This window comes from Phoxinus phoxinus (genome assembly GCF_949152265.1).
Source record: "Phoxinus phoxinus genome assembly, chromosome: 11".
Classification (NCBI taxonomy): Eukaryota; Metazoa; Chordata; class Actinopteri; order Cypriniformes; family Leuciscidae; genus Phoxinus; species Phoxinus phoxinus.
The window spans coordinates 8,350,214-8,377,363 of NC_136886.1; the positions used below are offsets into that span (position 1 = coordinate 8,350,214).

Sequence of the window (27,150 nt, forward strand, 5' to 3'; positions counted from 1 at the left end):
GCTATTTTCAGATTATTTTTAATACACATAAAAATAAATTAACATAAATAAATATACAAATGGGTGAATGCACAGTCTTGACCTATATTTTGCAATGTGTTGTGCTTTTGTGTGCTGTTGTCAAGGAGAATTGGTGACTTGGACAATTGAGAATTGGTAACGGTCTAACACTTGTTTCTGTGACAGGTCAAAGCTCCAAGCCTCCAAGTCTCTGCCCGCGAGTGTTAGCCAATCAGAAAACTCGAAAGCGGATCTAAGCCAATGGCGGGAGTCCTTTGGAAGAGCTAGATGTAAACAGAGCAGTCAAGGTAGACGAGAGGAGTGAATGTGAATTGTGACATATGATCTGTTTGAAAACGGTTTAATGGCACAGAAATCGTGTACAGGAGCTGTAAATGCAGACCAACAAGTCCTGATGGCAAGCTGTCAGTTTGGGACTGAGACCAGTAACTTACGTATAAGTTACCGTCTTTTGAAGGAGTAAGTTACGCTGACTAAAAGAAGTCAATGCTATTCTCTAACTTTCGAGTAGTGGCTGATAATGACATTAAATCTTAGGATTTTATTCTATATTTAAAGGTTTGACTAGGCCTAAGTTAGCCTACTTTTAAACCGTTTAGGACACTTCCGTTGCTTTCGTCGGTAAAACACGGTAACGTTAAAACAAACAAACAAGGTAACGTTAACGTTAAGTTAGGCTAATACCTCCTGGCAATATTTTGGATGAAACGGATTGTATTGCTTTTATCAGTAGCCTATAGCTTGTTTTTACTGTATTTTGGGCTGCATTTCTATTAGCCAGTAATTTATGCATTTAATAGCATGTAACGTCAACCCAAATGTTTGGAAATCTAAAAAACAAAAGTCTTTGGCTACTGTTGTTTATGTTTGTACATTTCTATTTATGTTTTTTCGTATTATATAATTATTTTAACTTTTATCCCAGCAAGAGTTTCAGAACACATTTACAGGCCACGTGGATGGTTTTTCAATGGTATTTCTCTGCCATCTAGTGGTCACAATTCCTATATCTGATTTAAAAAATGTTTCTCTTTGTGGGTCAGGTTTTGCCCTATGTTAGGGACCAAATTTCCCAACATGAATAAGAAGACCTTAATTAACCTCTCTGTGGCTAACGGTTCCCACATGGAAATCATCTTATATGTACTAAATAATGTTCTAATGAAAATAATAGAAATTCAAAAAGGATTGTGTGATAAGAGTATAAAAACTCCCGAAAGTCCCGACCATGATTGAAGAACAAATGTGTGTGTTATCTTGTGAAAAGTGAGACCATAATAGCCACAATCACACTTCAGTAACTCATTGATTGTCATTCATTGAAGAATAGCGTGAGGTGATGTGATTGCTTGTGACACTTAGTGTTGGTGTGCCAATTTGTGACGCGTATAGCTCAGTTTCATTCATTTTCATCCTCATCATCATAGTTGACAGTCCTCTGTCTAGCTACTACATTTGAGACTGCTTTTCTCTGTCACTCTTTGCCCGCTCTCAGCCATGAAAGCCAAAGTGTGTCTATCCTCACTGGAGCTCACATTTACATATTTATTTTCTAAAACAGACTCCATCATGCTAAGGAGATTATACTTTTAGGCTTAGCTGGAAAGATGTTGCACTCAGGAGATCATTAGAAGCATGGCAGATGTCTTAATTAATTATCCTTATTAAAGTGTCCAGAAACTGCCAGTGATTAGTTTTTGCTACTGTAGAATATAGCAGCGCTGCCTTTGACTTTACAGTGTGCATGTCAGTGTCAGTCATATGCACATAAATGCAGGTCAGTGACAGTGTTCTGAATGTGCTCTAATTGTGGCAAGTCTGTAGATGGCGGCACTGTTTTAAGGACAGGCAGGAGTCTAAACAAATGCTTTCTTTTTTCCCTAAAAGAGAAGTTTACTACTAATTCCAGACTCATATTTACAATACACCTACTATTGATTTATTTTTACTTTGAAGCCTTTAAATCTATCTGTATCATTTAAAGGAACAATTTATGTGAAAAGGAAGATTTATTAGTATTTACTCGCCCTTATGGTGTTTCAAAAGGAGACGTCTTGTGGAATGTCCCGGCTTCTCTTTTTCTTTTTTCTTTTTTTGTTTTACTACATACAATGAAAGTATCACCAAAAAAGGTAATATACTGTAAAATTAGTCATTCAAGAATCATGAGCTATAGGCTATATTACATTTCTTTTTTATTTCGCTTATAATCTTTCACAGTAGCTTTTTTTTTTTTTGCACATATTAAAACTTTCAACCTCAAGGCACGCCACACATATTAAAATGCGATAAGTTTGTGTTAAATTGTCATTAATTCTAAACATCATTTGATTTCACATAGATTTCCAAAGATCTCCTTCTGTGTTCAATGAAAAAAGGAAATCATACCGGTTGGACTGACATCAGGGGGTGAGTAAATCATGATTTTACATATTTTTTGGAAGGCGAACTGTTCCTTTAACTCACACTTTAAATAATTTCCACATAAAATACCATTAAAAAATTTGGGGTCGGTAAGAATTTTTTTATGCTCACCACGGCTGCATTTATTTGATAAAAAATACAGTAATTTACAGTAATACTGAAATAGTACAATTTTAAGATTGACTTTTCTATTTGAACATGTTTTAAAATGTAATTTATTCCTGTGATGGCAAAGCTGAATTTTCTGCAGCCATTATTCAAAAATCATACTAATATCAATCATTTTTTTCTTATTATTATCAATGTTGAATACAGTCGTGGTTCTTAATATCGTCTTAATATATATGAACCCGTGATGCATGTTTTTCAGGATTCTTTTTTTAGTTTCTGTGATCCTGATAAAGATATGATAAATCATATGTTTTCGTGTAACTTATATGTTTCTTAGACTTTTAGATTGATGTGCACGGAAGTCAGCAGGACTACGTTTGCTACATCATATACTGCGGTGCTTCACCAGGATATTTCATTAAAGGAACACTCCGACTTTTTGGGACTTTAGCCTATTCAACTTATCCCCCAGAGTTAGATAAGTCCATACATACCTTTTTCATCTCCGTGCGTGCTATAAGTCTGTTTGACGCACCCACCGCTAGCCTAGCTTAGCACAAAGACTGGATGTAAATGGTTGCAGCTAGCATACTAATCCAAATAAGTGACAAAATAACGCAAACATTTTCCTATTTACATGTTGTGATTTGTATAGTCACAGAGTGTACAAAAAACAAAGTCACATGAGACATAGACATATTTTAACCGTATAAATACATGGGAACTATATTCCCTGAAGGCGAAGCACTGCTACTTGGGCGGAGTGATAACCGCAGCACCTGAGACGCGCCGTGGTGAGGAGCAGAGAGTTTGTTCAGAGCGCGTCTCAGGTGCTGCGGTTATCACTCCGCCCAAGTAGCAGTGCTTCGCCTTCAGATAATATAGTTCCCAGTATTTATACGGTTAAAATATGTCTGTGTCTCATGTCTGTGTCTCAAACAGACTTATAGCACGCACGGAGATGAAAAAGGTATGTATGGACTTATCTAACTCTGGGGGATAAGTTGAATAGGCTAAAGTCCCAAAAAGTCGGAGTGTTCCTTTAAAAGAGAATGGTATTTATAGGCTATCTGTCTGAATAATTGATCTGAAAGTTGAAAAGGCTCAGGCCGAGAGCTAGCTAGGACCGCGCAAAGCCTGTGAACAGCAGGCCTGTAGACGAAGTTATTAGAGCAGAAGCTGTCTTCAAAGGGGAAGCAGAAAGCAACATATTTTATAGTAGGAATATTCCAGAGAGGCTTGTCTCGTTCATTTCATCCTCTTGATTACTTTTAGTGAATGCTTATTTAAGACTTTTTAGTGCTTTAAGTTTGTCCCATGGAGATTTCTAAGATGATATTGGTTATTTTTGTTAAAGGCGGTTGTTCAGTTTTGTGCGTTTGATCTGATATCAGTGTTTTTATTTTTGATCTGAAGTGGTGTTTTCCATTGAAAAAAACAGGGTGTTTCTTACGGGCCTAAGTCCCATCTCAAGACTATAAGATATAGATCCCAGTGACACTTTATTCAACTAACTTAACTAACTTTAGTCAACTAACTCTCATTAGAGTATTCGACATTCTTTTGACTATAAGTCATTTTAGTAATGTCAACTTATTCTACTAACCTGAACCCTAACCTAACAGTCTACCACAGTCTGCGAATACTCATGTAGTTGCAAATTTATTTGTCTAAAGTGGACCATCAAAATTCAAGTTTTACCAACTGTAGATCCCCTATTACAAAAGTCATGCAGCTAAATTGTGTTATTTAGTTGTCACTGTCAGCAAACATTCTCTAAAAGCTGTGAAACGTGGTCATGGTTTTGCCATGATATTTTGTTAAACATATTATATTCCCATCAAACCTTGGTGCAGAGATGGTAATCAAGCTTGTGAAATAGGTCTCTATTGCATTTGACTGTGATAAGCAGCACGCAATTGAAATATCATGAAATGTCACATAAATATTCAGCCTGCTCCTCTGCTGGGCTACGCCAGAGCTGGACAACAACAGATGTGCTCTCTTACAACTTCATTCGGATCCAACCACATCACCATAATTATGTAAATATGGTAATTGGGCATCTGTTGCCTGGAGTCATCTCTTGCTCTGACAGCTTCTCACATGTCCTTTCTCTATCTCTGTGGTATCTCTCTTGGGTCTGCGATCTGCCCGTTGAACTCAACATATGGCGCTTAGATGAAAGAACACAGAGACGTTTCATAAATGATCATGATTCATATATGAAGATGTAGCTTGAAGTGTTTGTGAATCATCTGGTTCGTGATTTGGTTCATTTCGAGGTGAATTGTAAGGGATGAGAACTATTACAGAACTATTATAGTGCTGCTTTTAAAGCTGGGAAAATTAGCTAGCTGAATTTCTTACTGTAGGGTTTAAAAAACAGTTTGTGTTGTAAGGGGAGGCAGGAAGGTTGATATCAGGTGAGCTTTCGAGGGGAATATCCTCCTGTGGCACTTTGTGATAAATCTTTAAATCCCTTTTAAGCTAGTCAGAGTCCCATCTCTCTCTTTGTAAAGCTTCTCATCTCTCTCTTATGGGAGAGCCATCAGCCTGCAGGCAAACTGTCTGTCTGATCTCCCTCTCTGTTGGTCTAGTAGAGAAAATGAAGTCAGTAAAAGCCTCACTGCGTCTTCTATACATAGAAATTATCATTAATGTTCTTTCCATTGATTCTAATGGGTACATTTTGGTGACTCATGTAACATATTACTGATTCAAAAAAGAAAAATGGTGAATGTGCGTGTATTATATTAATCAAATTACAGTTTTCCACAATTGCTTAGACACTACACCCCATTCTCTGATTCTCAAAGTCCTAAAACCATTTGTCGAATAAATCGCTCTTTCTGCAAAACCTTCATTTGCAAATCTCATGCACTCTTTTTGCGAGTGAGAAACACATTCTCACTCACCAAAACACATTTTGCATTGTGATGCATTTGTTGCAAAACCGTAAACACAAAGTGTCAAAAGTTAAACACAACTGCAACACAGTTGTCATCGTTTACACACACCGGCACAAAATTGTTCACACTTGTTTCTAATGATGTGATGATCAAACCAACTGTACAAACTATAAACCTACAAACACAGGTTGGCACTGGTGCACTGAATGTTGACATGAACAATGGATGGAAAAAATCTGAGAGGGAGAGGAAGAAGTGTATGTGTGAGAGGAGGAAGAGAATGAGGTAGAATAAGAGCAAGGTGTGAGTGTTGTCAAGACTGGATCCGGCACACCAGAGGTTTTTCTTCCTTTGCCTGGCAAGAGACCACATTGCCTTTGATGTGGACAAAGTCCAGACTGGACCCGACTCAAAGACTTGATGCTGAGGCAGAATGAATCTCTCTTTGACTTTGATTTTGCAGTTGCGCAACTCTTTTGTGTGTACTGTATATATGCTATTCATCTTCTTTGACCTTTTGGGCTTTTGCATTTTGGCTTCTGTGTTTTTACAGTATGCAAGTGCTGAATATACAGACATTTAATACTATACAATATTCAATACTATACCTGCAGTATAGAGTGTACAATATATTTACCTTACTACAGTAAGTTGCGATTACTGTACTTTATGCAAAAAATGCTAAATTTGTTTAGTGTAAAAAGTTCCCCCCTGTTTTTCTGTAACTACATGTTCTGGATGTTGTGTTCTCCATTGTTCTATGTAGTGTCTAAATAATGATCTGCGTTTCTGAAACCTTCTTAACGCTACGTCGTTCTTAAGTTACACCTTAAGCTGTACCTTATCGTTAATATGTGTAGAATTATAGTATACAGCTATCCAGCCCTATAGTGTTTATGCAATGACTGAATGTTTGACATGTTTATGAGTGTATAGCTGTCATGAAGGGACTGGATGTCATAACTGAAAACCTTCCTAAAACTTAAAAAATAAAAAATATTTTGCCAGAAATAAAATGTTGATCTGTGAAAAGGCCAAGTGTAAATCTGAGCAGCTAATGCAAGTTGGCCAGCTGATAAAATCTGTGAAAAAGACAACATGCTGTATGATCATGCCTTGATCTACAACATTTGTAACAGAATATATTCTCACCCCTCTCATTAGTAGCTGGTGCTTGAGCTGCTGTGATGTGCACGCTCATTCAAGTGAAAAGCTTTCATTAACGCCTCGTGAGGAGGAATTCTCCACTCAATTAGTGTGAGCACCAGTAGCTTCAGCTAGACGTCATGCAGACGTGCGCGGTTAATGTGTCCCGCCGCCCACGTGCAGGTGTGGGCAACAGTGATAGAGCAGGGTAAGGATCAAAGATTCCTCCGTGGTGAAGGATAGGCTGCCTTTGAAATGTGCAAAAGGGTTCCTATGGAGCTTCCTCAAAAAGAGCAAATTTGAAGCTATTTATTTCTCTAAATTGTAGGGGAAACCAGGGCTTGTGCGCCAGCATATTTCTCAGTTCATTTTTGGGAGTCAATTTCTGGATATGTTGTTATTGAATATGAATAAAGATTCAGTTTACTTAAGAAACAGGTGGACATGTCACACTGAATGGGGATGTAATGAAGTGAACCTGTTTATTGACAGTTATTTGAGAAGAATACTTGGTAATGCTTAAGGGAGTCATGTATGACATGATAAATACAAATGTCTTTGATATTTTGACATATACAAGGTCTTTGTACCATTAAAACATCCTGCAAGTTTTAGAGCTTAAAACATCCTCCTCGTTATAAACTAGGAATGTATTTAATCAAGCTCCAAAAATGGCTCGTTTTGATATTGTGGGGTTTGTGCCGTAACGTGGGCAAATGCATTTGCATATGCCTGCCTCTAGAGGAAGACATCGACGAATTTACATCATTTGCACCATAGGCCCTGCCCACTGGCATTCAGGCGGCTGACACTTGACGACACTGTATGCGAGCGTCGCGTCAAAAAATGAAATAGAACCCATAATAATCACTGAAGCTGTCTGGATACACTATACAGATGCGCTCTCACTTTAGTCCACGCACTTGAGTCTGCCGACAAGAGGACAAATGGAAGGGTAAAGGAATGTTCGCTTTGAAGCGTCCTGTTTAAACAGCTCGTTTGCTCATTTCTGTAGAGACTTCAAAAGCATGCCAGTGTCAGGAACAAGTTGATGTTTTTTTTATGGCCTCCTGGATCACGCTGGTGGATTTTATGTTTGTTCCGAGAATTTGACTTCAGATCAGGAGTAAACAAGGAGTATAATGTTCGCAAATAAACTTTTGCTGAAAGATAAAGCAGTAAACTGCATAGGATCTGACAGCAGCTATATTGCAAGGCGCAAATAAATGATTTCATAAAACTTTTTCTTTGTCTGTAAATGATGCTTTTATATGGATACTGTTTTCATAATACTTACTCGCGTGCAATAGCGAGTGGGCATTGATACGGTTTCCTATGCAATAGCCAATCATAACAGTGGACGTTTATTGACAATCCTTAAAGGAGCCACCACTTAAAAACAGACCATTTCAGACAGAGGGTTGAATGAGGGTTAAAAAAAAAATGTTTTCACATGTATATTTGTTTTTTTGTGTGCAAATAAAACCTTAAAGTTATTAACAACACTTTATGAACCTCAAGGAACATTCACATAATAATAAAAATCCATGTCATGACCACTTTAAAACCTTTATATAATGCATTATAAAAGTATTTGTAATGCATTAATTATGCCTTGTAATGCTTCTAATCCATTGTATGTTCTCATGAATACTTGTTATGACATTTATAATACATTTGAATACTTATCTATTCATTATTACACCTTTAGAAAGTAAAAATCATTAAAACGCATGGAAAACCCACTATTTCAGATGTAACAAGGAATCTGGAAATATTATAATGCATTTAACTTTGGTTACAATTATTTATGAAAAAATATAATTAATAATAATTTATAATGTATATTATGATATCTTTATAATGCATTTTGCATAAAGGCTTACCAATTCGTTTTTTGACATTTCTTTTTTTTTTTTGCGTTCCTCCAAGAAACTTTGTTTGCTTGCAAAAGCATTGAAATATAGTTTTTCTATACTGGTATTGCTTCAATTACGAGTTTTGGCGCTTACTCGTGAAATCTTTACAAATAGACGCTAAGCTTCTCAGGGGAAAGGCAAAACGTGTCTTATTGCAACCCAGTGTAGTTAAATTGTGTTCACGCGATCATTTACCCAAGAGCTTTTACAACCATAAAGTAGGTGATTCAAACCAATATAAATCCACTGAACCACTGAAAACAACATTTTACTCTAAAGCCTATGAGATAAAGCCCTTGTGCCATGGATATTTAAATAACAATTTAAAATAAAATCAGTTAAAATGCCACTTGCTTATACTGTACATAGAGCCAGTGTTTGTAACTATATACTGTGCTATTGTGAGTTTTAGAATATTTTAAATGACAAAAAAGTAGAGTGAACTACTAGGCCGGTAAACATCATTCGCATTTGCTGTTAAATAAAACATAGCATTGATTTTTCAACACAGGGGACTTGTATGGTTTCTCTATCACATATCTTTAACAAGGCAGCTTGAGCAGCACATCACAAAACATCACAACATATAATATTCATATCCCCCAACTGCACAGCTATTCAAGTGCATCTGAGGGCTTCTGTTTGTCATCAAACCATCAAACCGTGTTACATCACACAACAACAACACGACTGCTCTGTCTGTACTGTTCACGCACATCTAACCCACAAACACTATGATTCAGATCAAGATGTGCTCATTTGAATTTTAATGACGAGAGACATTGGACATCTGTTTGAGAGATGCACGGTAAACAGAAGTATTTGGTGCCACTCAAAATATTAGCATGCTGAGAAAGCTTACAGTCGTCGTAAATTTAGGTTGAGTGTAAATCCATGTGGTTGTTTCTTGAAAATTTAAGGCTTGAAGAACTGAGAATAGTGCTGACTGTTCACTTGAGGAAAGAGCACTGATCAAATATTTATATGTGTGCTTTTGGTTCTGAAGGCAATGGAAAGAAATGTAACTGTGAAAGCTTAACACTGTCTAAAAAAGAAGAAGAAAAAAATATATAAATGACTCAAAAAATATTGGTTCTTGCATCTATTGTAACTCAGCATGTTTGAATGTGTGCAAGTGAAAGACTGAGATTTGAAAGCTAAAGTGAATGGAAACATTTTACAATTGAAGAAGTTGATCATATGTACATTACCATTCAAAAGTTTGGGGTCAGTAGGATTTTTATTTTTGAAAAACAATGAATACTATTCTTTAGCAAGGATGGATTAAATCAAAAGTGTAAGTAAAGACTTTTACACGCTAAAAAAATAAAATAAAATTAAAGAATCCTGGAAAAAATAGAATTTAAATAAGAATATTAAAGTGCAACGGTTTTCAATTGTGATGATAATAATAATAAGAAATGTTTTTTGAGCACCATATCATCATATCAGAATGATTTCTGAAGGATCATGTGACACTGATGACTGGAGTAACGGCTGCTTCTTCAGCCTGTTTTATGACTTCAGACTTCAAATATAGTGCACAAGATGTATTGACTATTTTTTTATGGTATGGTACTTTTTCATCCATTTTGCAGCTTGCAGCACCTGGTCAACGTATTTGGAAAAGAGCAGAACATTCCCCTATGAGTTCCACAGAAGAAAGAAAGTCAGACATACAGGTTTGGAACCACATGAAGGTGAGTAAATGATGACTGAAGTGAAGTGAAGTATTGTAAAAAAATCAAAGGAAAAGGGGGAAATTGCTTTTTTCTAGTTTTCTGGATCATTGCCTGTGTACACAAATATGATTACTCAAAAACCTTACAATGGCAAAATTGTGCTACTGCACAGCTTGTCCTCCTCATTCATTCAAAGAACACCCTGCATGTGTTTAACTGATAGGCCAGACCCTTACATTAAACACTGGATACCTTCCTCCTGATGTTGGCTATTTAAACATTAAAATGCAGAGAACAAATCTAACCGAAGCGCTCTTGTGTGATGAGCTGTTCACACAGGACACATTGTTGCATTTAAAAAAATCCTGACACCGAGCAGAGGAATGAAGCAGAATGCAGGGAATCATGGATCCCAAGGCACATTTTAAGTTAAACTTTTTGACAAGGGTCTTTAAAAGTCTGCATTCATGCTGCAAGACTTAAAAAATAAACTGCCTTTAAAAACGGCCATCTAATCCAACAAATAATGCATTGTGTGAATGGCCTCTAACAATAATTGATTTGCAGACATCTGAAGACATGTTTCAGTTTGTAGCCTTAAGCCTTTCACATTGTAAAACAAATACTTAAAATAGTATATAATTCCTTATATCAACGATTGTTTAAACTGTTTTTTGTTTTGTTTTTGAAAGTCTCTTATGTTCATCAAGGATCCATATATTTGATCAAAACAGTAATATTGTTAAATATTATCACAATTTAAAATGACTTTTTGATTATTTTTTTAAATAATTAATTTCTGTAATGCCAAAGCTGACTTTCCAGCAGTCTTCTCTTCAGTGTCACGTGATCAGAAATCATGCTAATATGCTGATTTCATGCTAAAAAAATCATTTTTCATTATCATATCAAAGGTATTTTTGTGAAAACTGTTAAAACGGTATATTTCAAATGTATGGTACAGGTTTTCAATGCATGCAACATGTATGTATGTATGTGTGTGTATATATATATATATATATATATATATATATATATATATATATATATATATATATATATATATACACACACACACACACACACACACACACACACACACACACACACACACACACATATATACCGGTATACACACACACACACAATTTATTTGACTGTCGGTTGTTTCTTTTTACGTCTTTGCAATATATTTTCCATGTGAAATTTTTCTACTGGATTTACCTAGCCAAAAAGAAAAAGCACTATAAAAGAAGTAGTTTTGGTAGATGTGCATTCTGTCCCCTCAGGCTGTCAGCTGGGCCTCTATTTTTAACACAACGCCTTTGCAATTTAGTTGAACAGTGTGCACAAATGTACTCCGTGTTTCTATGGGCTTTGGGCGCGTGGTCCACGAGTTTGACTTAAGGCCTCACATGTGTTCACGAGTGTTTTTTTGCACTATATTTAAAGAACATGTCCATTAGGACCACTCTTCCTACCTCTTTCATATCTTCTATTCTCTGCTGTCCTGACTTTACACAACAGGAAATCCTGCTGCACTTCATAAATCCTCCAGAAAGAATACAAAGGCATTTAATAATAGCTACACGTTTTTCCTTCCATTTTCTCTCCCGTTTTTTCTCTCTCTTGCTAAGTCACTGAAAGGCGAGTTGAGGTGTCTCTCTCTCTCTGTCCGTCTCGCTTCCACTTTATTTCACAGCATTAATAACTGAGCGTCCTTGGGAGGTTAATTAGAGGGAACTTCTGCTGCCATCCATATTTCAACAGATGCATGTGTAATTATCTTTTTAATTAGTACCCCATTACAAATCATCAGCCTTCACCTTGTGTTTAAAGACTTCTTTGTGGTTAGTGTAATGTCTTAATTAAGTGTCACATAAGAAGTGGATAAGATAAATGTGTTTACTTCATTCTACATGGCATTGTTTAAGATCAACTATTGTTTTGGTCATATTTTAAGGGGTTTGTTTACATAATTAGGTGGTCAGAAAGACTATCAATTTAATAACTACAATTTATAATGGCAAGTTATGATGCCACATTGTAAATAAACCCACTATATAGCGTAAGACGAGGCAGGAAAATGTTAAAGAGCCGTTTATGCAGACGTTTTTACTGTAAAAGACAGATTGGAGATATTTCTCCAGATGCCCACAAAGGCCAATAGACTCAAGGGGAAAAGTCTACATTGACAAATGAGATGAAACCCAATAGGGTGACATTGACTAAGGACCAGGAAGTGAGGTTATCAGCTACAGAACAGGAAAGCTATCAGAGCTAATAAAGAAGCCAGGCCTCTGGCAGGTGAAATATCACTAAGGGACAAGGATGAAAAACTATTCTTTCCAGGAGGTTGATGTGTGTGTGCGTCAAGTATGTGTGTTTGAGATCGAGCGTGGGGCTCCGTTCTTTCCTTTACCTGAGGTGTTTGGCCATCCAGGAGAATAGATTGTGTTATGCTTCATTGCTTGGCTCAAGCAAACATCCATCATTACTGCCCCGCACATGCACCCACGGGATTCCCTGTTAATATAGGTCACACACTGTGGGCTGTGACAATCCAGGCCAAATATTTCCCACATCTGTCATCCACATAACAATAGACATTTGAGTTGAGTCAAATCAATGTCTGGCATTGAAACAAAAATTTAAATTACAATCTTGAAATGGAACTGAAATCAACTCTTCAGTTAATATTTTTCCATACTATGGCCATCACAAATACCAGAAAGTACTATTACTCTATAACCCTTAGTTCTGTCAGGACCACTATCGTCAAATACGATTGACAATTGCATATAGTTTGGATTGGCGGTATGGTTCTGTTCTGGGCGAGAACTCCCTGCGCATCTATGCAGCCCAGCATGGATAAGAGCAGGGAGAACAGCAATAACCCCCCTTGGGGTAAACAGAACCAACACTGTATTGCAGATATCATTAATTCAAGATAATTCAAGATAATTCGAGAATTGATTCTGATTCACGGCTGATTCAAAACATAATCACCTAGCATTAGCAACCATACCTTAAAATCCCTGGTAAAACACCACATTTGGCACACACCAAGTCAAAACCAAATATTTCCTATATATCTATAAGAAAAATATATATTTAACCACAAATGTTTGATTAACATTAATGAAACAGACACAGCCTATATTAAGAGCTACTGTACCGCACTGATTAAAATAATGTTACACATCAGGTGTTTTTCCAACAGTTAACCAAACATTCACATAAGACATAACAGAAAATGTTTGCGTGAATACTCGCCTAGACAGATTTTTTAAAATACTGTAATTGTGTATATCAGGTCGGGTCGCGCGCTGTTTGAGGCGTCTTTGCGCGCACGCATCAGATCTGTCAGTCAGCGCGAGATCGTTTTTCATGGACAAAGGAAAGGTACTACTCTCAAAAAACAAACAAATAAAGATACTTTTAGATATGTAATTGCTATTTGGAGCATAGGGATCACTAGACAAGGGCTTAATGAACACATTTTTGTGAAAACCCCCAAATCGAAAATTTTCACTTGTTTTGCCTAATTCACTTTTCAAATCTGTATGACTGAAGATATTTTGAAGAATGTTGGTAACCAAACCGGTTTTATGACTATTGACTTCCATTGCATAAAAACACGTGAGACAGTTTTCAAAGTATCTTTTTATGTTCCACAGAAGAAATAAATGTATACTAGAGAGAGAGAGAGAGAGAGAGAGAGAGAGAGAGAGAGAGGAAAAGGATGTGCAGTTTTACCTTCCAGCTCCAGAAATATAATGCAAGTTTATCAGAATTCCTGCTTCAGCAGCATTTTCTAAATTAGAGAACAGAGCAGTAGCCTCCCCCAAAGACTGAGGTAATTTTATAATGCAAAATGGAATACATTATTCTTTCACATTACTGCATCCATGTTAAGTCATTATTGTCATAAGTAATGGCATTGTGAAAAATGGCATATGTGAAATAATCTCCATATTTAGCCTCAAAATTAGGCTTTGCATGGTCTATTTTTAGGTTCACTATCTGTGAGAATGATTTTAAAAAGTAGGTGACCAGATGCCACCGGGATTCATATGAATGCAGATGCCCTGGAGCGTAATGTATATGTTTAACCCAGTAAACAGCATAAACGCACAGATGGCCTTCCTCCAACTTGAGGCTTTTATTACAATTCTGCTGTAATATTATGATTATGATCATTTATCATGCTCTAGGGATCAAATTTCTACTCAACACAAAAATATCTGGAGATGTTAGACTTACATTTAGCTTTTCTGATCTATGATGATTATTTTCATGTTTCATGATGTCTTTTTAAGAAAGTTTTTAAAAAGTTTTGACACTTTCAATTAAAAACTTTAAATGTTAAAGAATGTTAAAAAAGCAAATATTTCTGGAAGAGTTCCTGAAAATTCTATATTGATATTGGTTGATATTTCTGTGATGCTGTTTAAACTATTATTGAACATTCAAGCATGCGTTTCCAGAACTATTTACTATTAGATTCCTTGTTTCCAGAGCTTTACTGAATTTCAAGCATTTTGGCAGCTTCAGAATCAATGCAATCAGGTACTGTACTGTATGTCACGTGTATAATCACAAAAAAGTGATTTCTGAGACTATATTTGAAGATGCTCATATTCTCTTCAAAGACATTTTCTCATAATAGGAAATGAATCAGTGTGTGTGCATATCTGCATGTTTGGGGGACAGTAATGTCATAATGCCTCCAGCGAACCTCTTTAATGAGGGATGCTCTTTATTACTGCGTATGCTGCGCATCAGCCAAAGGGGCTTCTGCTACAGGGATAAATTGGCTGCAGAGGAAGGGAAAGGCACATCAAAGTGAGAGATGCGAGAGAGAAAGGGAAAAAAAGGATGAATCAGATGTTTGATTGGGTGGCTTTCCATTGGAAGCATGTCGAGGCTGTGACCACACACTGAACAGTGCTGCACTTGGTTAGCAGTAGACAGAGTGGTTTGTTGGTGGCCCCTTTAAAGGGTTAGTTCTCCAAAAATTTAAATTCTGTCATTAATTACTCACCCTCATATCATTCCAAACCTATAAGACTTTTCTTCATTTGTGTTCTGAAGATTTCTATCCCTCCGTAGACCGTTACGCAACTGACGCTTCAAAAAGTTCATAAAGAGATTGTAAAACCAATCCATATGAATTGAGCGGTTTAGTCCAAATATTCTAAATATACTCGATCGCTTTATATGATGAACAGATTGAATTTAAGCTTTTATTCTCATATAAACCTTGATCAGTGAATATAAACTGAAGCTCAACCGAATCTGCTTGACGCGTGAGAACAAACCTCTTAGTGAAACTCAAACATGCTGCGTAACACGAGAATGAACCTCATTGGTTCTTGCTGAAGCTCAAACGTGCTGCGTAACCCGAGAATGAACCTCATTGGTTCTTGCTGAAGCTCAAACGTGCTGCGTAACACAACAATGAACCTCATTGGTTCTCTCATGTCAAGCGAACATGCTTGAGATTCAGTTTACCACAACTGATGTGTGTTGTTGATCAATATTTTATGTGAATAAAAACCTAAATTCAATCTGATCATCATATAAAGCGATCGTGTCTCTTCAGAAAATGTTGGACTAAACCGCTCCATTCATGTGGATTAGTTTTACAATCTCTTTATGAACTTTTTTAAAGCGTGAAAGTGTAAGTTGCGTAACTGTCAATGGAGGAACAAAAATCTCTCAGATTTCTTCAAAAAGATCTGCATTTGTGTTCTGAAGATGAACGAAAGTCTTACGGGTTTGGAATGACATGAGGGTGTTGACACAAGACTGCCTACATTAGGGTGACTACATGTTGTGATAAAACCATCACAGTATCAAGTCATGCCACTGATGACATATTTATTAAATGCTGTTTGTACTCTAACTGTTGACTTATTATTAGCAGTATGTACTCTGTGCACAGTATGCAAATTCAGCATTGCATATTACATTAGCAAAATGTGCAGTAGACTATATCGGGGCAAGTATCTACCATCTTTTTCTTGACTCAGTCTATTTGTTTGGTCCACATTATTGTTATTTTAACTGTAAAGACTGTAAAAATGCTATGATAAAAACTGTTAATTGGTTAATAGTAAGTTCCCTAACTCCCCACAGGGAAAACGGCAATCGATCTAACTTCCCATTCATGTAATTTTACAGTAAAATACTGTTAAATGTACCATTTTTGAAAATAAAAAGAACAGTAAAGGCCATTGCACACTGAGTCCGAAATTTTCGTATGCGTTTTTTTCGTATTCGTGATTCTGTGGCTCTGAATTGTTACGGATGCGAAAACGCAGAAAATCAAACCCGTTTCGATTTTTTTTTTTTATGACGGACGAAAGTTTCAGAGGCAGTGTGCAAGCGTGATTGACATAACGTGAGGTCGTATTTATTTTTTTAACGTGCGAAAATTTCGGATGAGAATTTCGGACTCAGTGTGCAATGGCCTTAACAGTAACATACAGTATATATAGGCTTCAAACTGTGTAGTGTGTTGTAAGCAACATTTTCCATTGCATAAATATTACATTATGTCTCAGTATCTGCACTCTTAGCACATTTGAAATGCATCAGGGGATTCTTCCAGAATCTACCTTAAGGTTACATTGTACCTAAACATTATACATTCATCCTGAATTGAGCAGGAGATGGTCAGTGTGAAGGTGTAGGCACAACAGCAAATGTAATCATTAGTGACTCTTCTCTGGCTCAGGCTGTCACATGATCACCACCATGTGACCGCCGCGGGTCCTGCTGGCCTTCCTTGTCAGCCCAATTTACCATCATGCCAGCACACTCTTGGCCCATGACAGAAGTCTATGTATAAATATATGTTTCAGCGCCAATGTGCTGTTTACAGGAGGTCAGAGTCTAAAGGCAATATGTTTTGATCCTATTACAGAGTGAGCAGATACATATTCCAAAATGTTGATAAAATAGGCTATAAAAAATCCCATAGATATAGAACCATATAGAGACCAGAATATCTGGGAAGGCCTCTTTTGGACCGTGAAGCAATCTAGACATTTTTTAAAGCTACTGTGTCTGTGAAGATTTTTGATTACTTTTTGTTTCAAAAAGCTATCATACAGCTTTAAAAGACGTAGAATACAGCACATAAGACAACTTATGATTCTTTTATTTGTCTTCCACAGAAAAAGAAGAAATTCATAGAGGTCTAAGACTAATATGAGGGTGAGTAAATAGCCGAATATTAATTTTGGGGAACTAACCTTTTAACTAGTTAACTATCATTTAGTGTGTTTTTTTTGTTTTTTTTTACCTACACACTTTGTTACCAGCCCTAATCTTTAACCGCTATTAAACACCTCCCTATGGACAAAAGGACAAATGTTAGATAATTTTTTTTTTTTATATTTGAGTGGTCTTGCCACGAAAACTCAGCATGAGTTTGTCGCTTTATTTATTATTTAAGACATGTTGGTCATTGTGAATACATTCGGAAACCAGGTGAATCTCTTTAAATTCAGCGAGCCTCTGATTTGCAGATTGCTTTGCAATTGGTTTTTGGGGGACAGATGCTTCAGTGCAGTCAAGGTCTTTCTGTTTATCAAAATTGATGGATTCCTGACCTTGGGGGGGTGTTGAAGACATTAGCATCGTATTGACTCACTTGACAGCAAAAGGATAAACGTGAAATATCTCAAGGGCAAAACTTTTTTTTTTTCTGTTCGAGAGTCTTGCATGTTTGTTTATTGGACTTTTTCAATTTTGAAAGACAACTTCAAGCCAGCCAGAGATTATTTCAACGATGATAAAGCATATTGCTTCACGTTCTTATAACATCAAGAGCAGCACATTTGACCCCCAGATTAAAGTCTCAATCTTTTTATTTAAACTTGAGAGTAAAATACAGAGCATAAAGTATGCATTTTAATTATTAAGATCTAGATCTAAATCAAGGATTCTGTCGAAGTGCACTCGACTAACTTCAGCCTCTCATTTTCATATTTTGACAGTGATTAATGATAATCGTCTGTTTCAGTTCAAGAGAAAAGTGTGGCATTAGGGATTGGGTGCATGACGTACCTTTCTGTCCACTAAAAATCTGATGTTGCAGCTGTTTTGGAGACCTTCGTGATGTACATATTGTTCCTCTGTTATGGCAGTGGGAGCCAAGGCTGTCAAAATCTCAGCCAAGAGGACATGAGCTGCTAGAACCAAACATTATTTCCATGGTAAGCCCTTCATATTTATAGTCTGCTTCAATGCAAGTTATTGTCTAAAATCGCATAATTTCCCAACCTGAAAATATTTGTTTATTATCAGTCTCATAAAAGACATATAACATACAACCAAAACAAAATCGTATGTTTTGGGAGGTAAATTAAATTACAATAAAATATACACTGGAACTCGGTTGCATAAATGCATACGAAAAGATTATTATATGCCCTCATTAAGTAATGAGATGCTAATTTCTCCCACACCTCCCAATTGGGTCTTCAACCCTTCTTTTCATTTAGTTCTCTCTGGAACAAAACTTGTTGCCTAATATATGAATATGAAAATATAATATGAATATTTTCAAGGTGTAAGGATGAGATGGAAGGTTCCTCTTTCTTTTAGCAGAAGTGTAAAGTCAGGGATAAGATATTTTTGTAGGCCAAAACCTGTAAACAAGTTGGCAATTTAGCACTATATACTTATAACTCGAACTTTCAGGGAAAATGTATTTAAATAAAGACTGAAAGAGTTGTCACAAAGCTTGGTGACAACGAAGTCATGTGAATGTGTAGTTCGTTTATAGCCTATGTTTTAGGTTTTGACTTCTGCCGATTGTATCTACACTTCAAAATTAAATCATAAAAGATTATCATGATCATGAACAAAATGTGTAAGAAACATAAACATTTGTTAGTCACAGACCTTATTTTCTGCAATAATCCAAAAGCCAATGGAAAAATCCTGTTGGGTTTTTGTCAAGGGAACCAGGTTGATGCCAACGTCCGGGTTGGCCTACACTTTAAGTTATTAATGATGATATTACTGGGGATACGTGTGTAAATAATACTAATATATTAGCCTAATTATTAGTTGTAATTAATTGTATTCATTATTATGAATACAAATATATTAGTATTTACACTTGCAATAAACCCCTTCAAACCTGCTGACCTGCAATTGTTTTTGTGAATAAAATTGTATGAAAACACTTCAACTGCCATCAGTAAACCATCATAGAACGTTTATTAATACGCATTCAAGTGATTCTGAGAACGTAAAGTTGAGTTACTGAGTTCAAATGAAAAAATAAATCAAATTGGCTCTGAACATCTATATACAAAATTCATATTTATCCATATACATTTTGAAAAGATATATTTAATCTAGACCCTCAATTAATGGTTGCTTGTGCACTGAAATGGTATGTATATTTGACCTGGTTGTAAATTATTTAAGGGATTGTTCACCCTAAAATGAAAATTAAGTCATCATTTACTCACCCTGGTGTTGTTCTAATGTCATATGCCCTTCTTTCTTTTATGGACCACAAGAGGATTTTTTTATTTATTTGTCCCACTCACACTCGTCCATATAATGGCAGTAAGTAGCGACCAGCATCAAGCTTTTTAAAGACGCAAAAGCATATTAGAACGATCCCATGCAACACGTGTCGTATATTCCAACTGTGCTGGGGTATACAATATTAAAGTTAATGCATTATTTAACAAAAAATCAGGCCTTGGCCGTTGGTATTCAGTGCAGGGCAGCACAACGTGAGCGTTCTTGTGACTCAGTTAGCGCTGCAGTTTAGGAAAAAGCACCCCAATTGTGAGAAATCAAAATTAACAAAAACGCGACATGAACCTTGTACCTTCTTCTCTGAGGTGAGTATATCCGTTGTGTTTGTTATAGTGTTCACGTCTGTGAACTGTCGTTCTGAGTTTCCAGAGATATAACTTAGTGAGGGAAAGTACAAGGATACTTCTTTTTGGGATTTCTAGGCGTTGAATTTCGTGTTTAATAATACATACAATTTTATATACTTTACCCCACAAACACTTGGAATATTCATGTTGCAGGATCGTTCTGTGATACTTAGCGTCTTTTAAAAAAGAGCTTGATGCTGGTCGCTCTTCACTGCCATTATGGATAAAAATTCTCCTTTTGTGGTCCATAAAAGAAAAAAGGGCCACAGCATTAGAACAACACCAGGGTGAGTAAATTAACAATTAGGGTGATCAGTCCCTTTTTAAATGAAAACAACTAAACGAAATGCCTGCAATATAATTGCAAAACATTAGATAAATAATTAGTTTGTGCGTGGATCAGATATTAGTTTAAATATCCATAGCATTTTACGATGTTTTTTTATCAGAGCAATACTAATTGCACTAATGTCTTCTGCCAAAGCACAGTCCCAGACCCGCAGCTGTGGCAAAACCCAGTTCATTGGTGATGGCCTGATTGAAACTTCAGCCCAAATTAATCAAGTAGATTGAAGTTGCAGTCCAAACAAAGCAAAAACAATCAATGACACTCTGAAATAAATGGGCGATGAAACATTCTAAAATGAGCAGAGTCTCAGAGGCAGGCTAAAATTTAATTAAAGTCAGACATTCATTTAGGTTATTGGAACTTTAACTAAATTACTGAACCTCAGAACCATTTTTAGAATGAAGAAACTGCAGAAAATATGATCCAAACGTAGAACTTGAGATGGGGAGAAATAATTAGCCTTGGTAGTCAAGGAGCCGGAGAGCATGCTGATGCATGTGCTATTTGAAATAAGCTGAAGATTAAATGCTTTTTGTTGTGGTTGGCTAATGCCCTAAATACCATTCAGTTCAGAGTTTGAGCATTTCAGCCATGAACTCGTTTGCATGCACCATACACACCACCAACACTTTAAAAATTCATCAACACTTCAAAATGTGTAAGCTTACATGTTCAGAAATTCTTCATTTTTTTTCTTATTGTCAAAAAAATAAATGAGGGCGAATAGGGTAAGCTGTGCAATTTTAATTAATTTGTGCTCTGGAAATGAAAGAAAAATAATAATTATATTTCAGTATGTCTGCTATTTAGTTTTTTTGTATTTGTAATATTTGTAATATTCATCATGAATGGTTTGAATATTAATTTCCTGCATTTAGAGGCTAAGCTTGCTATGCCTATTGGTTATGCCAATGGCACATCTTACTCCTATGCATTTGACACACTTTACCCCAAAGCTACCATTTTGGGTAAAATGCTTTATTCAATAATTCATAGCTAAATGTAGGCCAAATCATTTACATAGTTCTATACATTCACAATTCACAAACATATAATGCATGTTATACATTATACAGTGAAACCTGAATTCATTTGCTTTTGACATAACATTGTTTATTTGCCATGTAGAACATTTTGTTTGACATGCAAAGCATAAAAACATTTTCTAAAAAAATTGTTACAAGGACATGAGAGGGCAAAAGCTGCCGTACAAATTAAAACACTAAAGAGTGGGTGGAATAATTGGTGTTGGATGTAAACGCATGCCTGCTGGTCTTCATTGTATTAGACGTTTCTGTATTCATGAGGTTTCACATGCTATGAGGCACTCAGCAATCCGTTATGACACCAGAAGACACTTCTACACTTTCTCTGCATCATCCTAACTGCCAAACACCCACACAAAACCATCCTGATAGCACGGGGAACACAGCAAGAAATAATTGATGTGCTCTGTGTGCTTGTGTTTTTCACCCTCAGTTTGACACCTACCGAGGGTACCAGTTCCAGAACGTGATGGCACTATCCAGACAAAGATGTTTCCTTCAGCGAGTAAAGGTTATTTCACTATAATTTTCTATTTTATTTTCGTAAAAAATAAATCATCATAAATCTGTGTTTTTCTGTCAGTCTGTTTTTGAATTGCAGTAAGCCAACTGAATATATTAAGTGAGGAAACTGAAGAAAAAAAAATACATGCAAGCTTAAATGGATAGCGAAATATTAATTCTGTAGTTCTGCTTCAATACCTAGTGTGTTTGTCTGAATCGTTCCCTATATTGTCCCAGTTTGTCTTAGTCTTGTTTGAGTCACTATTTCAGTTCTCCCTTTACAGTCTGTCATTGTTCAGTCACTCTTACATTTAGTGTGTGTTGCTCTGCCAGTTTGCCTGCTTATCATTAAACTTCGTGTTGGAACTCTTATCATTGTTTTCATAGTTTGTCACATATATAGTGCCATTCACCATGTAGAAAATAGTAATTGTGTGAACAAGTGACCGATTCCAGCCGCAGCTTCAGCGTCTATTTATAATGTTGGGGGTTATGTCTGATTAGAAGCTGAAGTGCAGAGTGATGTCATCAAAATCATTGATCCATATTGGCGGAAGTGAGAGACTGCAAGTTTCGAACGCTTATATCTTCTAAATGTGGATTTTGAGATTGTTTTAGAGCACACTAGCTTTTAGATGACAGTAAGGCTGACATATTAATACTAAAAGGTCAAAAAGTTTGGATTTGGATTTCATGGGGACTTTAAACGCAATCGGATACATGACACAAATAACACACATTTTTTATGCAATTGAAAAAAAAGTTTAATTAAATACAAAGAGCTAATGATGCAATACTCTCATGCATAAGAAAAAAATGCATCAAACACAAATATTATACAATGTGTGTTATTATTAGTTATCAGTAATAATTTTTATTAGTTTTATAAATTGTTGAACTAATTAGTAGTATATTTTTGTGTATTTTCTTTTAATATTTGTTTTTATTTCTATTATGTTTGTATATGAACTTGCAATGCATTCTGGGATTGCAATGCTGTCTTAAGCCGGGTGCACACTGCGATTTTCGCCACGATTTTGGCGGAATTTTGCAAATCCTAAAAGAATCCTCTGATCCTAGGCTAAAATCTGAAGTCTTTGATCGTTAGCTTGACATGTTCACCGACAGCTGATAAATGACCATTGAGATCAAAGTTGACCCGTGATGAAATTCTGGCAGTGTCAGAAGATTTGACTCCCAGTCCTGCAGTGCGACTTCTCCTACGACGACCGTCAAATTGTCTTCGTTTTTCAAGACAAGCCATGGCCAAAATAAACGTTAGAGATTTCTTTGTAGCCACCATTTCAATCCCAGATGTAATGCAGCTCAAATCACCGAACGCATCATTAATTGATGATGTAAAACCCCCGGACAAGTTTTCTTGCGTGCGTGCGTTTTTTAACGCGTCTTGACTGTCGTACAATCTGACATAAATGACAACTGAGATCTTACAGTGTGACATGGCTCACAGCGAGGATCATGTTCGTACAGTCTGACAAGCAACATTCGTAAAGGACTATTATAAATCGCACAGTGTGCACCCGGCTTTAGACTTTGCTCAAGGTCTCTATTGCTATGTTTCCATCCACCTATTTATATGTGAAATTTTGGGTTAAAGATGTGCATAAATTCCAAAAATGTGCATAAAAATAGTATGTGATCAATTAAGGTGCATCTTTTTTTTTTTTATAAGAAGACATGCGCATAAACGATGATTGAAACACATTTTCTGAATAAATCTGATGCGCAACAAAACACTTTGCCTCAACAAAGGATGTGATTGGACTATTTTCATTGCACAGCATCTCAAATGTTGGTTTAATCATTCTGAAATGTCTGAGCCAAAGTCTATCATCGAAATGGTTGGGTATAATTACCTCCCCAACCGTCTCAAAGATTGCCTTCCCAAACAGCAGATCAGTCTGAAATATAGTGCTTGAGTCAACCCAACATGTCCTTATTTCTCATTAGAGACCTTGGCAAATCTGTTTTAAGTTAGGTTTCTGTTTAGCATTAAACATTTATGCTCCCCACTAATTCTTTGTAAGTCCTTCATAGGCTACAAAAGAGCTGCTATGTAATCATCTCTACTGCAAGACAAGTTTGCTTAAATCCCGTCTCTAAACCATCTGCTCCATTTACTCAAGCATAATAAAGGATTATGGCACTGGATTATGGGGGTCTTGTTAACAAACCATGATACTACAGAGAAGGCTTAGATAAATACGTATCGCTGAATTTTACGATTCAATACTGCAGTTCTACTGGATTTCTGCTCATATGGTCCTCTTTAGCCATTCACATCACTCCTTGGTCTGAAGTCAAAAAATGTCAGCGCTAATAACTCTGAGATAATGCAGGAGAGAAGCGGGGTGGGGGAAGGAGGCCAAACACCTGGCACGCTGAGAGAAATAGAAGAGAGAGAGGCACTAATGGGATATTAATAAGCCCTTTATGAGGCTGAAAATACATTACTGTGCTGGCAACAAGGTCCACTATTACGAAAGCAGTACAATGCTTGAGCTGTGTTTAAGTTGACTTTTGTTTATAAATACTTATAAAAAATGTCTTTAAATGATGTGCTTATGGTGGTCATGTCGGAAAAGATCGTATTTATGAGTCGAACTCGCATGAAGTAAATACGAGTGAGAAGTGAGAAGCTTGGGATTTTCTTTAAGCCCCGAGTTTACGAGTTGAGGGCGTCAGTGAGAAACACGGAGGAATTCCACAATATAGGTCTACTTATAGGTATTTAGCAGTGACCTTTTCAGGCTTTTTTTATTGACAACAAAATAAGCTAACTGCACAAAATATAATAGCATTGTAGAATAACAATAAAATATGTAACGGTAAAATTTATATCATAAATGTAATTGAAGGGTTAGTTCACCCAAAAAAATTAATTCTTTAATACTCACCCTCATGTCGTTCCAAACCCGTAAGACGTTCCTTCATCTTCAGAACACAAATGCAGATTGTAGATTCTAAAAATCGTGCTTCCCCCATAATTGTTGAATCACGGAAGCTACACCTGATATCTTGCCAAGAGATTTATTATTTGAACGTGTCATGTGTCAGACAGAGAGAAACACAGGCATATAAGAATAAGGCTACATGAGAGGAGGTCTTCATTCTAGATTTCTCTATTCCCCATTATCTATCTTCTCACCCCATCATGCTAGATGTAAATGGTTCCTGGGTTTCTCCTCCCTTACCCCATAATCTCTATGTTTCCTCCTTCCTCTCACCCCTCATCATGCCTTAATGCTTCTCCGTGTTTCTCTGAAGTGGTGCAGTAAGATCTAGCTTATATACATCACAGAGAGACTTACAACTTCCATGTAAGGTAACAAAACGTTGCTTTGAGCTTCTTAAAATTGAAACGTATATGTCATTTGTACACGTCACCCTTGTTGTTTACTTTGGTGATATGCTTGCATCAGTGGAAACATTCCTTTCCCTGCAAAGAACATGTTACATAGCACACATACCTCTAAGCAAAATATAGCCCTACCAGCTCTCTGTTCAGTACACATGTACAAACATAGTCTGACTTCACAAAATACATTATGAAATTATAAAGAAAATTAATAAAGAAAAATAATACTAAAAAATAACATTAAACAGTCAATTTTCAGTCTTCAGTCCCTCCACTGGAACTACGACAGTCAGTTCCACACCTTCACTCCACCAGTGGCCACCTAATGAAGCGATAGTGAGGAAAAGGAAAAGCAGACCAAAGAAAGATACGATAGAAAAACAAAATAAACAAAATAAAGATACAATGGAAACAAAAGGAAAACACAAAACAAAAAAACACAAAGGAAAACCAAAACAAACAAATAACCCCAACCCATGTTATGTCCTCGTATACTATGTGTCTTTAACATCTATGTGTAAGCATCTAAAATTAACCCCAATCATCTAAGAAAAGAAAAACTAATAAGTCTTCACCGATGCCTTGACTCGTTAAGTAAGTACTTAACTACTTCAAGTTCCCGGCTCCAAAATAATAAACTAAAATAAACGTTGATGTTAAAGGATCCTATCCCTCGGGGTTGAAAATCAGTAAGCGGGTGTTCATTGTTTGTGAGGTTGTGTTTTGTAAGTAATGTAGCATTTGTAAAATCTCCTATTTCACTCCTTATGTCCCATTCTCGGTTCTACCCATTTGTTATCAAAGGAGCATTTCTTTAAAGTTATCTTTAATTTAAATAATGAATTTATTGATCCCCTGTTATCCAGACCTCTCTTGAGTTAACAAAAACAATCTTCATCTTTAACAACACCATGTCTTGTAATTGTCCAAATGCCATGTCTAATGATCTGCAAAAGTGAAAACTATGGTAGACATAATAATTCACATATGATTCAGGATCTAATACTTTAGACAATGTTGTCCATAAGGCAAATAACATTAGATTTCTAAAATAAATGAACAATGTTTGTTTTAGTCTCCACAGAATTAATGACAATCACCCTCATGGTCTCAGCTAGTTCTTGAAAACTCTTTCCCATCAGCTCTTTTGTAAATAATCTCCTTGACACTTGTCACATCCAAGGAATGCGGTGTCTGGTGATCAGGCATTGGAGAGCTCACATTTTTGGGCAGACTGCTGTAACCCTCAATGATGCTGTTGGCCTAACAAACATCTGCTCAACCATACCCATCTCACATAAACACCCCCCTTCAGGGTTGGTGCCCAGTGGCGGTGACACCCTGCCTAGGAAGTCCTCCGTTGGCCATTAGAGAATCTTGCCCGTCTTTGAGAAATCACCTCATGCTCACTGTAACCGCTCTTTCCTATTAGGAAATTTTAACAGGTATTTTCTGGAGCTCAGGAAAGTTCATTCAAGAGCCATCAGAGCCATTTGGAATGCCTAATAGTGTAAACATGGAGACAAAATTAATGACAGTATTTAATCACCAAAATCCATTCGAAATCTTCAGACATCAACATATCAATGCTGAGTTTATACTTGGTGAATCTAGTTATTACAACCGTCCATTAAGTGTAATGTTCTGTTACATCAATAACCGGTACCATCCGCCCTGTACATGGTGAAGACAAAGATGAGACAAAGAAGTTACTGGTCATGGGATAAACAA

The 27,150-nt window shown here is 36.4% G+C and overlaps 1 protein-coding gene across 1 annotated transcript in view; it reads left to right on the forward strand.

The window, feature by feature from the left end:
- The first annotated feature begins 319 nt into the window (after nt 1-319).
- The window catches only part of prok2 (prokineticin 2), a 70,178-nt gene continuing 43,347 nt past the window's right edge, over nt 320-27,150 (forward strand). The window contains exons 1-6 of the mRNA XM_079628880.1: nt 320-480; nt 2,363-2,430; nt 10,132-10,233; nt 17,403-17,442; nt 18,378-18,446; nt 21,970-22,047. The gene's annotated coding sequence lies outside the window, so the exon portion shown is untranslated. The remainder of the gene's footprint in view (nt 481-2,362; nt 2,431-10,131; nt 10,234-17,402; nt 17,443-18,377; nt 18,447-21,969; nt 22,048-27,150) is intronic.